Source organism: Myotis davidii, unplaced genomic scaffold (genome assembly GCF_000327345.1).
Source record: "Myotis davidii unplaced genomic scaffold, ASM32734v1 scaffold89, whole genome shotgun sequence".
Lineage (NCBI taxonomy): Eukaryota > Metazoa > Chordata > Mammalia > Chiroptera > Vespertilionidae > Myotis > Myotis davidii.
This window is the reverse complement of record NW_006300372.1, coordinates 4807385-4821483: the sequence shown is the minus strand read 5'-3', so window position 1 is coordinate 4821483 and position 14099 is coordinate 4807385.

Here is a 14099-nt window from a genome sequence, read left to right as displayed (position 1 = left end):
GCTGGCGGCGTCCCCAGCCGCCGGGATGCAATGCGCGCCCCAACTTCCCGGGCCGAGGCCCAGTTCCCCTGAAGTGACCCCCCTTCCCGTCCAAGAGACCTGGGCGATGCCACAGCGGGCGGGTGGATGCAGAGGGTGGAGGGTATGAGCCTGCAGATCCGAGGTGAAGAAAGGCAAGCTTCCCTGTCAGACGTCCTCGGGGTATTATGGGGAGGAGTGGGGATCCGAGACACGACTGAGAATTGCGTAGGTCCCGGCAAGAAGGATCTCTTAACAGTTAGGATCTAGCAGACTTCCTCGGGCTACTGCTGGGGAAACTGAGGCACAGAGGAGGAAACTACTTGCCCCGTGTGTGGCGTAACAATTCGTGGAGAGGCTCTTTTGTGGACCCAGGTCTCCTGGCTCCTCCTCGGTGGGTGGAGGGGAGGGCAGGGTCAGAGGCTCATAGGTGAAGGCAGCTCCCTGGAAGTGTGTATGTTCTGTCCCATGAGCACCCTGTGCCTCCCCTTTGTACAAACCAACACGATTGAAATTGCTTCTGTCAGTTTTCCCGCTATCACACAGCGGAGCCACCGGAGAACTAGCCCTGGGTGGCTTCCTGAGACGGCTGAAGTGTGGGGTGGGCAGTGGAGAGGGTGGGGTGGTCCCGGCTGCTGTTCGGTTCCAGCATTTCCCTGCCATGTGCAAATGCCAGCTCAGCGTTGCCAACTATTCCTGTTTTAAAAGAGTAGCTGGAAACGAGACGGTCTGTGCGAAATCTCCCATTATGTTTAAACACTGGCAAGTTTCACAAACGTTAGAAACTGTGTGCGTGTTGGACAAGATGCGTCTGTGGTTGGAAGTCTTTTTCAGGCGCCAACGTTTTGATCTGTTGATGTAAACGTTCCACAGGGGGCAGGAGCCAGACGGGCTTTGCTCATGTTTTCAGGACCAGCCCTTAGAATGGTGTCTGCTGCACCCCAAATACCAGTGACCACCCGAGGGTCACTCATTAAATATTGCGGAGTCATTCCCTTGTTATGTTATGACCTAGCCCTTTTCCTCAGCCATGGGCAACATTCCACCCCAGTACTTTACAACATGAATAACCTTGAACTTCAATGAACCCACTCTCTCATTTTGCATTTGGGGTTCTGAGAGAGGGATTTGCCCAGAGCCACACGGTGAGTTAGTGGCAGAGCTCAGTAGAAACTTATCTATGTTGCCAACTCTTGTCTGAGAGGATCAGATGATAGAAATGAACATTTCATGTGGAATTTGGGTCAAGCTGCAAGAGAGGGCAACCATGTTCAGAAAACAGAAAAGAATTTTTAAGGGATTCATTTTGGGGACAGGGTGTTCTTTTGAAGGCAGACATCAGTCACCTAGCTGAAAATACTTTGTTTTTGTGTAACCTCTGGGAGCTTACAACACATTTTGATTACCTTTCTGGCACTGGGGATGCTCTGCAAATGTGTTGTACCTGTGTTGTCTCCCACCTCCCCTCAGGATACAATGATATGCATTTTATCACTGAGAAAACTGCAAAAAAGTGGGCTGAGACTAGAATGGAAGTCTCTGGAATTCACTTTCTTTTAGTGTCCTGGTTAGCACGAAGGGCTTTGGAGTCAGAAGTCTTTTGTGCAAATGCCAGCTCCACCGCTGAATACATCGGAGATGTTTGGCCAAGTCACTTTGAGGCCCTGAGCAGCCTCAGTTTTCCAACTTCGGTAGAGGGGATCATGGCCATTCCTACCAGCTGTGAGTGACGGAGGACTGAATGAGATGATGTAAATAATAATGCACTTAGCATGGCGTTAGCACAGAGTAAACACTCAGAAACTGTCAACAGTTAAGGTTGTCACTAATTGGCAGGTTTCCAGGGTCTGTCCTAGTAATTTTCAGATTTGTTCTATAAATATTTCTGCTGTTTGTACAATCACTTCCACTTAAAATAAAAACTATTCATCAGTCCTAGTGAATTTAGCCATGTAAAGGCTTGGCATCCCATAAGTTTTATGGAGAAATAGTGATTCTTATTACTGTATCTTATGCAGTCCATCAAAGGCAGACCTGTTTCAAATAGCTAATTGTGTTTTAATCTTTTATCTCTTTGGTTGCTCATACTCTCTTGTCAGTATTGCTTATCTTAAACATAGCTTTTGGAGGAACTCTAAGGAGACCATCCCAGAGAAATTGCTCAGGTGGCTAACCAGACTAGATACTTATGACAAACTCTGGAGCCCCCCAGTGGAGAGGAGAGGGAAGTGAAAAGTAAAACAGTGAGAAAGTCTTGCCCAGATAGATAGCCAGAATTTTAAAAAAAAAAAAAATTCATATTGTTGCCTGTTTCTATGACTCTTTTTTTTCTTAATCCTTTCACCCTTCTCACCCAGCCCCCAATCCCCTCCCCTCTGACAGCTGTCAGTCTGTTCTCTGTATTCGTGAGTCTGTCTCCACTTTGTTTATATGGTGATTGCCAGAGGAAGGAGGCATGGGGGTGGTAGAAGAGGGTAAAGACGGATAAATGGTGATGAAAGGAGACTTGACTTGGGTGGTGAACACACAGGACAGTATAAAGATGACGTATTGTAGAATTATATACCTGAAACCTATGTAATTTTATTAACCAATGTCCACCACAATAAATTCAATTAAGAAAAGAAATACTATGAAAAGTAAATTGTTATGCAAAAATAAATAATTCTATGTTAAGTCCTGGAGTAATTAATATGGGAAGGAATATTGTCTAGGAAACATCGTTTCCAGTGCAACATAAAAAAGCTTAACTAGAAAAGAATCATGTCTTATAACATAAACATTAATGCCACACCAATCCAACCATGCCCACTCGTGGCTTGAAGATGTCCACTGGTTCCAATGGGTTTAGAACTAAGTGACTCCCCATTCTAGCAGACAAGGCCTTCTTCGTCTATCCCAAGCCAGTGTGTCCAACTCCATCTACAATCAGTGTTCCTGGGCTCACTCCTCTCTAGCCACACTGGCTCTCTGCTCCTTGCAGATCATGCTGGCCTTGTCCCCACCCCAGGACATTTGAATGTCTCTTCTTTATGGATGGACACAGTTCTGGAGTCTTCATCACTCAGCTGTCAGCTCACAGTTCTCTAGCTCTAAGAAACCTTCCCTCAACTCGTTATCTGAAGTTACTTACCCAACACTTCCTCCATTCTCAGTTACACACTCTCTCATCTCCCATCTTCCCACTCATCATAAACTGTCATTAATTGGCTTATGTCACTTCTTTATTGTTTCCTACCATTGAATGAGGGCAGGAATGACACCCCTATATATCCAGTGCTTAACCAGTGTTTGGAACATAGACAATACTTAATTAGATAACTAAATATTTGCTACTTCCATCATTCTTCTCATTTCTTTTTTTTCCAATCTTTATTGTTGAGATTATTACAGATGTCCCTCTTTTTTATCCCCATTACCTACCTCCACCCCACCCCAGACCTTCGCCATGCTATTGTCTGTGTCCATAGGTACTAGTATATGTATATAAGATCTTTGTTTAATCTCTTACTGCCCCCCTACCCCTCTTCCCTCTGACAATTGTCAATCTGTTCCATTTCCATGTCTCTGATTCTGTTTTATTCACCAGTTTATTCTGTTCATTAGATTTCTTGTTCATTTATTTTGATTTTTAGATTAAATTATTGATAGGTATATATTTGTTGCCATTTTGTTGTTCATATTTGTTATCTTTTTCTTCTTCTTCCTCCTCTTAAAGAATACCCTTCAACATTTCATGTAGTACTGTGTTGGTGGTGATGAACTCCTTTCACTTTTTCTTATCCGCAAAGTTCTTTATCTGACCTTCAATTCTAAATGATAGCTTTCCAGGGAGAGTAATCTTCATTTAAAGAAACTTGCACATTAGAGCACTATTGTTAAGAAAAAATATTGTTAGCATCAGACAGACCTGGGTTTGTTTCCTGATCCCACCACCTGAAGTTCATGGTCTTGTGCAGATCATTTCAACTCTGAGTCTTTATTTCTTGATCTGTACAGTATGGATACTGGTAGTACCTACTCTGAAGGAGTGTTGTGAGAATTAAATGAGATAATGCATGAAAGCACTTAGTGCAGTGCCTGGTGCAGAGGGGTACCTAATTGTCGCATTATTATTATTCTTCTTATTATTAGACCAAATGTCTCTCTTTTGAACAAAAAGTGTGAGAGCATCCCCATCACACTGCAACCTCAACAGCATTGACTCAAAGATCATTGCTAGGAGACACAGGTATGACTCTGAATGAGATAAAGACTTTATTAAGGAGCTCTTCATATGCTGAAAATTCAGGCAAGTTAGCTGGCAATTTCAATACAGAGTGACCAAGCCCTGATACCGGAAGTTAGGGTGTTTAGTGAGTACATACTAGAAGTCCACAGACTGATCTAGGGGTGTCAGCAAAGGTGTCACAGAGGAATAGTATCCAAGCTCAATCCTGAAGGTAGAGTAGAAGTTGGTTGTGAAAAGGGAAGGGGGAAAAAGTGTTCCAGGCCAAGGGAACAGCACATGCAAAGGTGTGTAGTCAAAAGAGAGCAGGTTGAGTTCAAGGACGCCATGGAGCTTTCATGTGGCCAGGGTGTGGAGGAGGGAGGCACTATACACAGAGAAAACAGCAAGAGGAATATCCTGGATGTGGGAGAGGCAATGGATGCTCGTGTCCCTTCATCTAATCTGCATAACAAACCCATAAATTATGTGGTGCTATCTTCCATTTTCAGAACAGAAAATGGGAACTGAGATGGTGTAGGTAAATTCCCCAGCCCCCCAACTCTGGTTTACTACAAAGTCAGTATCCTTTTCATTATGCTACAGGCTTCCCCTCTTATGGCGTGTGTGTGTGTGTGTGTGTGTGTGTGTGTGTGTGTGTGTGTGTGAGAGAGAGAGAAAGAGAGAGAGAGAGAGATTTGATTTTAATCCCTTCTTCTGTATCATGAATATAATGATTTAAAAGACAACCTTAAAAAGAAAGCATTCCCACAAAGTTGTTTTAAAGCCAGATTTAAATGTGGCTTATCTGATGTCAGCTCCTCATAATATTCGATTAAATGATCTATGAAGGACAGCTCAAAATATACATTAATTTCTTAAACATTTTCTGCATATTATAAAGAAAGAAATTGCATACTCACACCTGGGTTGTTCTATATGTCATTACTTTACACCCCACTCTTACAAAAACTTGACTCCTGGAGTCACTGGTTCCCTCCCAGCCCTTCCCTCTCAAAACACACACACACACACACACACACACACATTATATATTAGCATATCCAGGATCACGTACAGGGAGCAGGCAGTAGACTTGATACTTACCTGAATAGCATAGCAAACTGTTAAGTGCTCATCTACCATTTCCTCTCTCCTTCCTTTCTCTTAGTGTTTTCTTTATAGGTATGTCTTTGCAATGCACTGACCTTACATATGACCCAGAATGAAGGGAATGGCTTGGACTTGTGCTCTGACAATGGAGAATACATCTGATAAAATTATAATTTTAATTGCCTAAGGAGATATTTTAAAATATTTATGTATATTTCATGTTTAGGATGAATATTAAGTTTCACTGAATTAATGTATGTTTTTTGTCCAGGAGTCTTGTTCTTTTTTTTTTCTCTCATAGTTTTTTTTATTGTCTAAAGTTTTACATATGTCTCCCTTTTCCCCAATTGACTCCCCCCCCCACCCCCGCCCGCCAGCTGGAGTCTTGTTCTTAAACTTGTGATGTTCCTGGGAAAATGTTGTTGTTCCTAAAAAATTACTCTGTTTAGCACCAAATTGTTTCTCATTTTAGCCTATCCATGCTGTAATTATAAATATTTTCTCCTAGGCCTGTTGTAAATTTTTCTATTTTGGGGGCTGTTTTATTGAAAAATATAGAAAGGGCAAATATGAAACAATCCAGGGTATCAGTGAAACCAGGAAATTGTGCAGTATTTTCAAGTGTCCATGAAATTAGGGTGAAATGCTATCCTTTGCTCCTCTCAAAGTACACCCCATCTAATGCTCATCCAAGAAAGGATACTGGTGGTCCTTAGGAACACCTGTCCTGGTTTTCTCAAATTCTATCAAATCCATCATTTTCTACATTCCTGGGTTTGGGCTGGCATTTTAACAGATTACAATACTGAACAATGGAAAAGGAATCAAAGAAAGAGAAAATGTGCATTTGGTGTTCTTGTATCCCAAAGTAGGCCAAACCTGCTGAATGCTAAATGCATGAAGCTAACTTCTGAAACAAAATTCTGTTCTGTAAACCCTGTTGTTGTATTATTGGGTTTGAAATCATTTCAAATATATTCATTTTAGGATGTCCATCTTTTGGTGAGCGCTTCTATAGAAATTGTTAATAAATTGGCTTCTATAGAAAATGGCTCAGGACTTACAGAATGGTGATAAAGATCCAGCATTTTGAAAGGAGCCTTTTAGAAGAACCAGATGGAATAACTTGAAGTGAATCACTAAAGCAATTTGAGTGTACCTGTCGTAGTCAAAGAAGTGTGTTTTCAAAAAGTGTCTGTAAATTGTTCAGATCAGCATGACACAGTTCACAATAACTTATTTGAAGAAATTTCCAAATGTGAAAAACTGTCCTTTGGTGTACTTAAAGTCCACATGATTTTAGTGACAACCCAAGAAAGGGTCTTATTATCCTTGGTGGTGTCTGTCTTGCTCTAAGTAGCAATCATCATCATCATTATCATCATCATCATCATCTACAGTAATAAAGACAAACATGCAAATTGACCATACCTTCACTACTCCTTAAGCCACGCCCACCAGCCAATCAGAGCAACTATATGCAAATTAACCCAACCAATATGGCGGCCGGCAGCCATGGAGCTGGAGCAAGCAGGAGGCTTGATTACCCCAATGATGGAGGAAGCCAAGCTTCCTGCCTGCTGGCCGGCTCTGAATTGGAGGAAGCCAAGCTTCCTGCCTGCTGGCCGGGTCTGAACAAAGCAAAAAAGTTTCAATTATAGAAGGTAAATAAATCCCAGAATAAAAAGAAAAAAAGGAGAGGCTGGGAGCTTCCATTGCCAGGGGGTTTGGCCAGCCTGCCAGGCACCCCAGTGGGGACCCCCCACCCTAAAGGGGATGTGGCCAGCCTGAAAATAGCCATCAGCCCCTCACCCAGGCTGGCCAGGCATGCCAGCGGGACCCCCACACTGAAGCGGGTGTGACCAGCCTGCAAACACCCATCAGCGCCTCACCCAGGCTGGTCAGACACCCCAGCAGGACCTCCACCCTGATCGGGACACCCTTCAGGGGCAACCAGCTGGCCCCTACCCATGCACCAGGCCTCTCTCCTATATAATAAAAGGGTAATATGCAAACTGACTCCAACAGCAGAATGACTGAGAATGACTGGTCACTATGACACACACTGACCACCAAGGGGCAGATGCTCAATGCAGGAGCTGCCCCCTGGTGGTCAGTGCACTCCCACAGAGGGAGCTCTGCTCAGCCACAAGCCAGGCTGATGGCTGTCAGTACAGCGGTGGTGGGGGGAGCCTCTCCTGCCTCCTTAACAGTGCTAAGGATGTCTGACTGCAGTTTAGGTCTGCTCCCTGCTGGCAAGTGGACATCCCCCAAGGGCTGCCTGGCTGCCAGAGGGATGTCTGATTGCCATCTTAGGCCCCCGGAGAGCAGGCCTAAGCCAGCAGGTGGTCATCCCCTGAGGGGTCCCAGACTGCAAGAGGGCATAGGCCGGGCTGAGGGACACCCCCCCCAAGTGCACAAATTTTTGTGCACCAGGCCTCTAGTAATAATATAAAGAAGAGAAATAGATGAAAACTCCCCAAAATAATAAAAGCCATTTAGTGTTTTTTATATGCCAGGAGCTCAGCCCAATACTTTATTTGCACTGTCTGGTTCAATGCTAAAAATATCAATTTTCAGTCAAGAGTACTGGGGCTTAAAGAGGTCAGATGCAGGATAGAAGCCCAAGAAGTCTGGGATCAAAGTCTAGCCCTTCACCACAGCAGAATTTTTTCTCCCGTAATGACATTCACAAATCTGGAATTAGAATAGTGGAGTTCACTTGTCACTTAAACACTCCTTGGGGTTAGCTGTGGCCCTGTGGAGATGTCATTAGCCATACCTGTGATATGACTTTCCATCTGTTAAACGAAGAGGTTGGACTGGGTGGTTTCTGTGGTCTCTTCTAGTGCTGCTGTTCTATGATGGTGGACATATCCTATGCCCTAAGTTTAAGGTGACCAACCATCTCCATTTGCCTGCGTGAGGGACTTTCAGGGATCAACCTCAGCCTGTGTCTGGTGATCAGCCCATGGGCATAGCGATCACAATTTATGCGATCATGAATTACACCTGCCACGTTTCTATGTTCAGCACTGCTTCTGTCCTAATGAAGTTGGTTACCAGCGGAGACTGAACATATACAAAGGCAGATTAAGAATTCTAAAGAGCACCCCTCCTCTTTGTTCCCAATTTTAGATATTTCTGTAAAGCCTTTAAAAAGTACAGAAGTGGCATATCCAAGTGAAAACTAGAGTTTTAATCAGAGGTTCGAGATACCTGGTTTTAGAGTCATAGAAGCATCGAACAGACTGTCCAACCTATGAGGGAAGATGGGGGGTTAGGAGGTAAGAGATCAACCAAAGGATTTGTTTGCATGCATATGAGCATAACCAATGGGCACAGACAGTAAGGGGGTGAGGGCATGTGCTGGGGGTGGGGGCGGCTGGGGAGAGGTCAATGGGGGGAAAGGGAGGCTTATGTAATACTTTAAACAATAAAGAACTGAAAAAAAAGACACTTCGTTTTTATTCAGGCTCTGCCTTGTGTGCTGTTATAGTCAACACCTTTTCTTATCTGTGGCATAAAGTATTATATCTATCTCTTTGGGCACCAGAGGGCTTCAAGAAGAAACATACTGTGTGCTTCACTGTAATTCCTCAGTTAATAGCAATAGTATATAAAATTATGATAATAAACATTGGTCCATCATGATTCTTACTTGCGGTTCATGGCAAAGAGGCTTATTTCCCCCAGTTACTTCTAATTTACAACAGACACACTTTTCTTTCTACAGCCCATAATTATCTGCTAATTACATTCTTCCAAATTATTGGTTGGGTAAGAACAAAATATCCATTGCCCTTTCTCTATATTAACTTAATAATATGGCACAAATAACCTTTGTGTTATAAATAGTTCCCTTTCATCCCAGATGCAACCAGAAAGTCAAAGAAAATGATGTTATAAATGAAGAGAGGCATTCCATTGGCTGGAGTGAATACAGTGCTGCCAGTGTGCACTTCTTTTTTCCCTTCCAAGACTCCCGCTGACACTGCCGAATTGTGCAGGGCTGATCATTTTCCACAGAGGCTTGGGGACACGTGATGGGTTTTATTTTTCTGGTGATAAAGAGACATAACAGCTCTCTTTATAAACCTAAACATTCAATAACTCCTGATTTTGCTTTTTGGAAAGTTAATACTATACACCAAGGTAAATGTCTTTTTGAAATCTTAGTTTTAAGTTTATTTTGTTTTGTTTTTGTGTGTGTGCATGTGTGTGTTTTGGTTAAAACAAAAGGAACATGAACTCCATCCTCAACAAACTTTAAAATGTGCAGTATAGCATTGATGGCTACGCACACAATATTGTACATCAGAACTCTAGTACTTTTTCATCTTGCGTGACTGAAGCATTGAGAAGTCACTCCCCATTTTTTCCTCTCTCAGCGCATCATTTTACTTCCTGCTTCTAGGAGTTTAACTAGCTTAGATACCTTATATAAGTGAAATCATGCAAAATTTGTTCTTCTATGTCCTCATTTCACTTAACATAATGTTCTCAAAGCTCACCCATGATGTAGCATATGACAGGGTTTCCTTGTTATGGCTGAATAGTATTTGATTGTATGTTTATACCACATTTTCTTCATTCATTCATCTGTTGATGGACATTTAGATTGTATTCATGTCTGGACTATTGTGAATAATGCTGCAGTGAACACAGTGCATATCTCTTTAAGATCCTGATTTCAATTATTTTGGCTAAATACTCAGAATTGGAATTGTTGAGTCATATGGTGGTTCTATATTTAATTTTTTTGAGAAAAGCCATACTGTTTTCCATAGTGGCAGCCTATTTTACATTCCCACCAACAGTGTACAATAATTTTGATTTTTTCATATCCTCACCAATACTTGTTATGTTCTGGGGTAGTTGTTTGTTGTTTTGATAATGGCCATTCTAGCAAGTGTGAGGTAATATTTCATTGTGGTTTCAATTTTCATTTTCCTGATAATTAGTGATGTTGAGAATATTTTGCTATACCTGTTGGCCATTTGTATGTCTTTGGAGAAATGTCTACTCAAGTCCTTTACCATTTTTAAGAATCAGGTTATTTTTTCCCCCACTATTAAGTTGTAGAAGCTTCTTATATATTTTACATACGAATCCTTTATCAGGTAAATTATCTATATATATAAAAGGCTAAGCAACTGTCTGACCGGTAACTATGGCATGCAATGACTACCAGGAGGGCAGATGTTCAACATAGAAGCTGCCGAGCTGTGGTGACATGGCAGCAGCAGTTCTCTGGTGATACACCCCAGAACCAAAGAGGAGGGAGCCCGACTCTGGGGTGTGTCACCCGAGAACCTCCCTCTCGCAATCCAGGACATTTTGAGGGATGTTGGAGAGCCGGTTTTGGCTCAATCCCTGCAGGTCAGGCTGAAGGACCCCACCTGCTGGAGGGACCCCACTCACTCCACAGATGCCCTTCGAGCCTCGGCACTGCCCCAGGTGTGGCAGGCTGGGGAGGGACTACAGGAGGTTGGCTCCAAGGCATGTCCGGCCTGTGTGGCCCAGTCCTGCCCCGCCCCGCCATCCACCTTCTAATTAATTTCCTTTCAATGTGCACAAATTCGTGCACCAGGGCACTAGTTTGTAAATGTTTGCTCCCATTTTATGGGTGGAATTTCACTCTGTTTCCTTTGCTGTGTAGAAGCTTTAAAATTTGATGCAGTCCCAAATTTAAGTCTATTTTTGCTTTTATGGCCTGTTCTTTGGTGTCATTAAATAAGAAATCATTGCCAAGACCAATGTTATGAAGATTTCCCCTGGTTTACTTCTAGGGATTTCATAGTTTTAAGTCTCACATTGAAGATTTTACTCTATTTTGCTTTGATTTTTGTTTATGATGTGAGATAGTGATCCAGTTCCGTATCCACTTTCCCCAGCACCAATTTTTGAAGAGACTCTTCTTTCCCCCATTATGTAGCCTTGGCACCATTGTTGAAGATAATTTGCAAGGGTTTATTTCTGGGCTATTTTTCCCCAGTAAGTTATGTGTCTGTCTTTATGCCAGTACCATATGGTTTAGATTAGTGTAGCTTTGTAATATGTTTTGAACCAGGAAGTGTAAAGCCTGCAGCTCTGCTCTTACAGAAGATGTTTTGGCTATTCAGGGTACTTTGGGGTTTAATATGACTCTCAGGATTGTTTTTTCTATTTCTGTAAAAAACAGCATTGAGATTTTGATAGGGATTATATTGAATCTATAGGTCACTTTGGGTAGTGTGGCTGCTTTAACAATATTAAGTTTTCCAATAGCTAAACATGAGATATATTTTCATCTGTGTCTTTTTAATTTCTTTTAGCATTGGTTGTAGGTCCTTGCTATTCATCACTTTAAATATTTCTTGCCACTCCCTTTTGGCCTGCATAGTTTCTGTTGAGAAATCAGCTGACAGTCATATGGGCATTTCCTGTAGGTAACTAACTGCTTTTCTCTTGCTGCTTTTAAGATTCTTTCTTTGTTTTTATTCCTTGGCATTTTAATGGTGATATGTTTTGGTCTGGTCCCCTTTGGGTTCCTCTTGTTTGGGACTCTCTGTGCTTCCGAGACTTGTAAGTGTATTTCTTTCACCAGGTAGGGGAAGTTTTTTTGTCATTATTTTTTCAAATAGGTTTTCAATATCTTGCTCTCTCTCTTCTTCTGGCACCCCCATAATGCAAATGTTGGTATGTTTGAAGTTGTCCCTGAGGCTCCTTATACTCTCTTCATATTTTTGGATTTTTTTTTTTTTTGCTCTTCTGGTTGGGTGTTTTTTGCTTCCTCATATTTCAAATCATTGATTTGATTCTCAGAATCCTCTATTCTACTGTTGAATCCCTGTATATCATTCTTTATTTCAGTCAGTATATGCTTAATTTATGACTGGTCCTTTTCCATTTTTTTTGAGTTTTCTAGAAGATTCTTGAGTAACCTTATAACCATAGTTTTGAACTCTATATCCAGTAGTTTGCTTTCTTCCATTTCTTTCATTTGTGACATATTTTTTTGTCTCTGCATTTATGCTGCTTCCCTGTGTTTGTTTCTGGTAGAGTTGCTGTGTCTCCTGGAGTTGGTAGAGTGGCCTTGTGTAGCAGGTGTCCTATAGCACCCAGTGGCTCAGCCTCCCCATTCACCTGAGCTGGGAACTGTAGGTGCACCCCTTTGTGGGCTGTGAGCACAGCCTTGTTGTAGTTGAGACTTGAATGCTGTTGGAGTCACTGGGAGGAATTGACCTCCAGTCCAATTGGCTGTGAAGAACAGCTGTGACTACAGTGGGAGAGCTGCCTTGCAGGAAACACCTATGGAGGACTTCCTTTAGTGCGGCTTTGGTGCCCACTGTGTCTGCCCCTTGAGTGTGTCGCTTATGGATGTGTAGAGTTGTAATCTGGTATGGTCTGACATTGACCACTGATACACTGCCTCTTGGGTCTCCATGGAGATGCAAAGTCAGCCACTGCCTGGCGCCACACAGCAGAAGCTATAGAGAGATATGCAGATTCCTCCTCTTTGTTTGGGGTTTGAAAGTGCCCATATGAGGCCCAGCTGTGAAGCAAATCAGGCTGCTGCTGGTGCTGGGTCTTGGTCTTGGGGCTTTTACTGATATGTTTGAGAGTCCCTGACCCAGCTGCAGCTTGTTTGAGAGATTTTAGCCTGAACAAGGACTGGCCATTCATATGCAAAAGTCACTGCATGCAGCTTTGGAGGGGCTGTAAATGGGATGAGGCAGGGTCTTAGGGAATCACCAAGGTGAAGCAAACAGAAATGGCTGCCAGTCAGCCCTGCAACCAGGGGAGTCCCCGCATAGGAACAATGATCCCTGCAAGAACTTCCATCTTGGAGAAAGGCATCCCCAAGTTCCTGCCCCAATGCGAGACAATCCAGTTCCTCCTTGAATGTCTGTGTTCCCCAGAGCCTCACTCTGGAGCTGGAGTTCAGAGGAAGCAGGACCTTGTAAGTTCAGTTCTTGGTGCTGGCCTTTTAAGAGGAAGCACTGGGTCTCCAGCAGCCTCTGTGTTACTGAGCCCCAATCTGCACTGGTTTTTACAGCCTGTAGTTCTCACTGCCCATAGGGACTTTTTTTTTAAGCTCTGGGACCCTGGGCTGGGGTCTGGTGTGGAACTGGGACCCCTTGATCCTCTGGGAGGCCTCCCCAGCAACCATCTCCCTCCAGATTAAAAAAGCGGCCCACATGGGTGCCAGACCAGCCTGTTCTACGCCTCTGCACCTCCTACCAGTCTCAATGTGCTTTCTTCTTTACTGCTCTAGTTGTAGGACTCCCATTCAGCCAGATTTCTGGCAATTCTGGATGATGGTTGTTACGTATTTTAGTTGTAATTTTGATGTGGTTGTGGGAGGCGGAGAGTACAGGCGTTTAACTATGCTGCCATCTTCAAATTTTTGAAGTCTGTGTCTACATTTTTTCAATTACAGTTTACATTCAATATTATTTTGTATTAGTTTCAGGTATACAGCCTAGTGGTTAGACAATCCCATACTTTACAAAGTGTTCCCCCTGATATATCCAGTACCCACCTGGCACCATATATACTTATTACAGTGTTATTGACAGTATTCCTGTGCTGTACTTTACATTCCCATGACTATTCTGTACTTGATTCTTGAGTCTAAGCTCCTTTATCCCTCACAGCTTTCATATTTGCTGTCCTCCCTCTGAGGACCTCTCTGCTCAGGTTTCACACAGCGACCTGCTTCTCATTCTTCAGCTCTTGCCTCCTCTGATTCGAAGGGACTTCCATGAGAATCCTG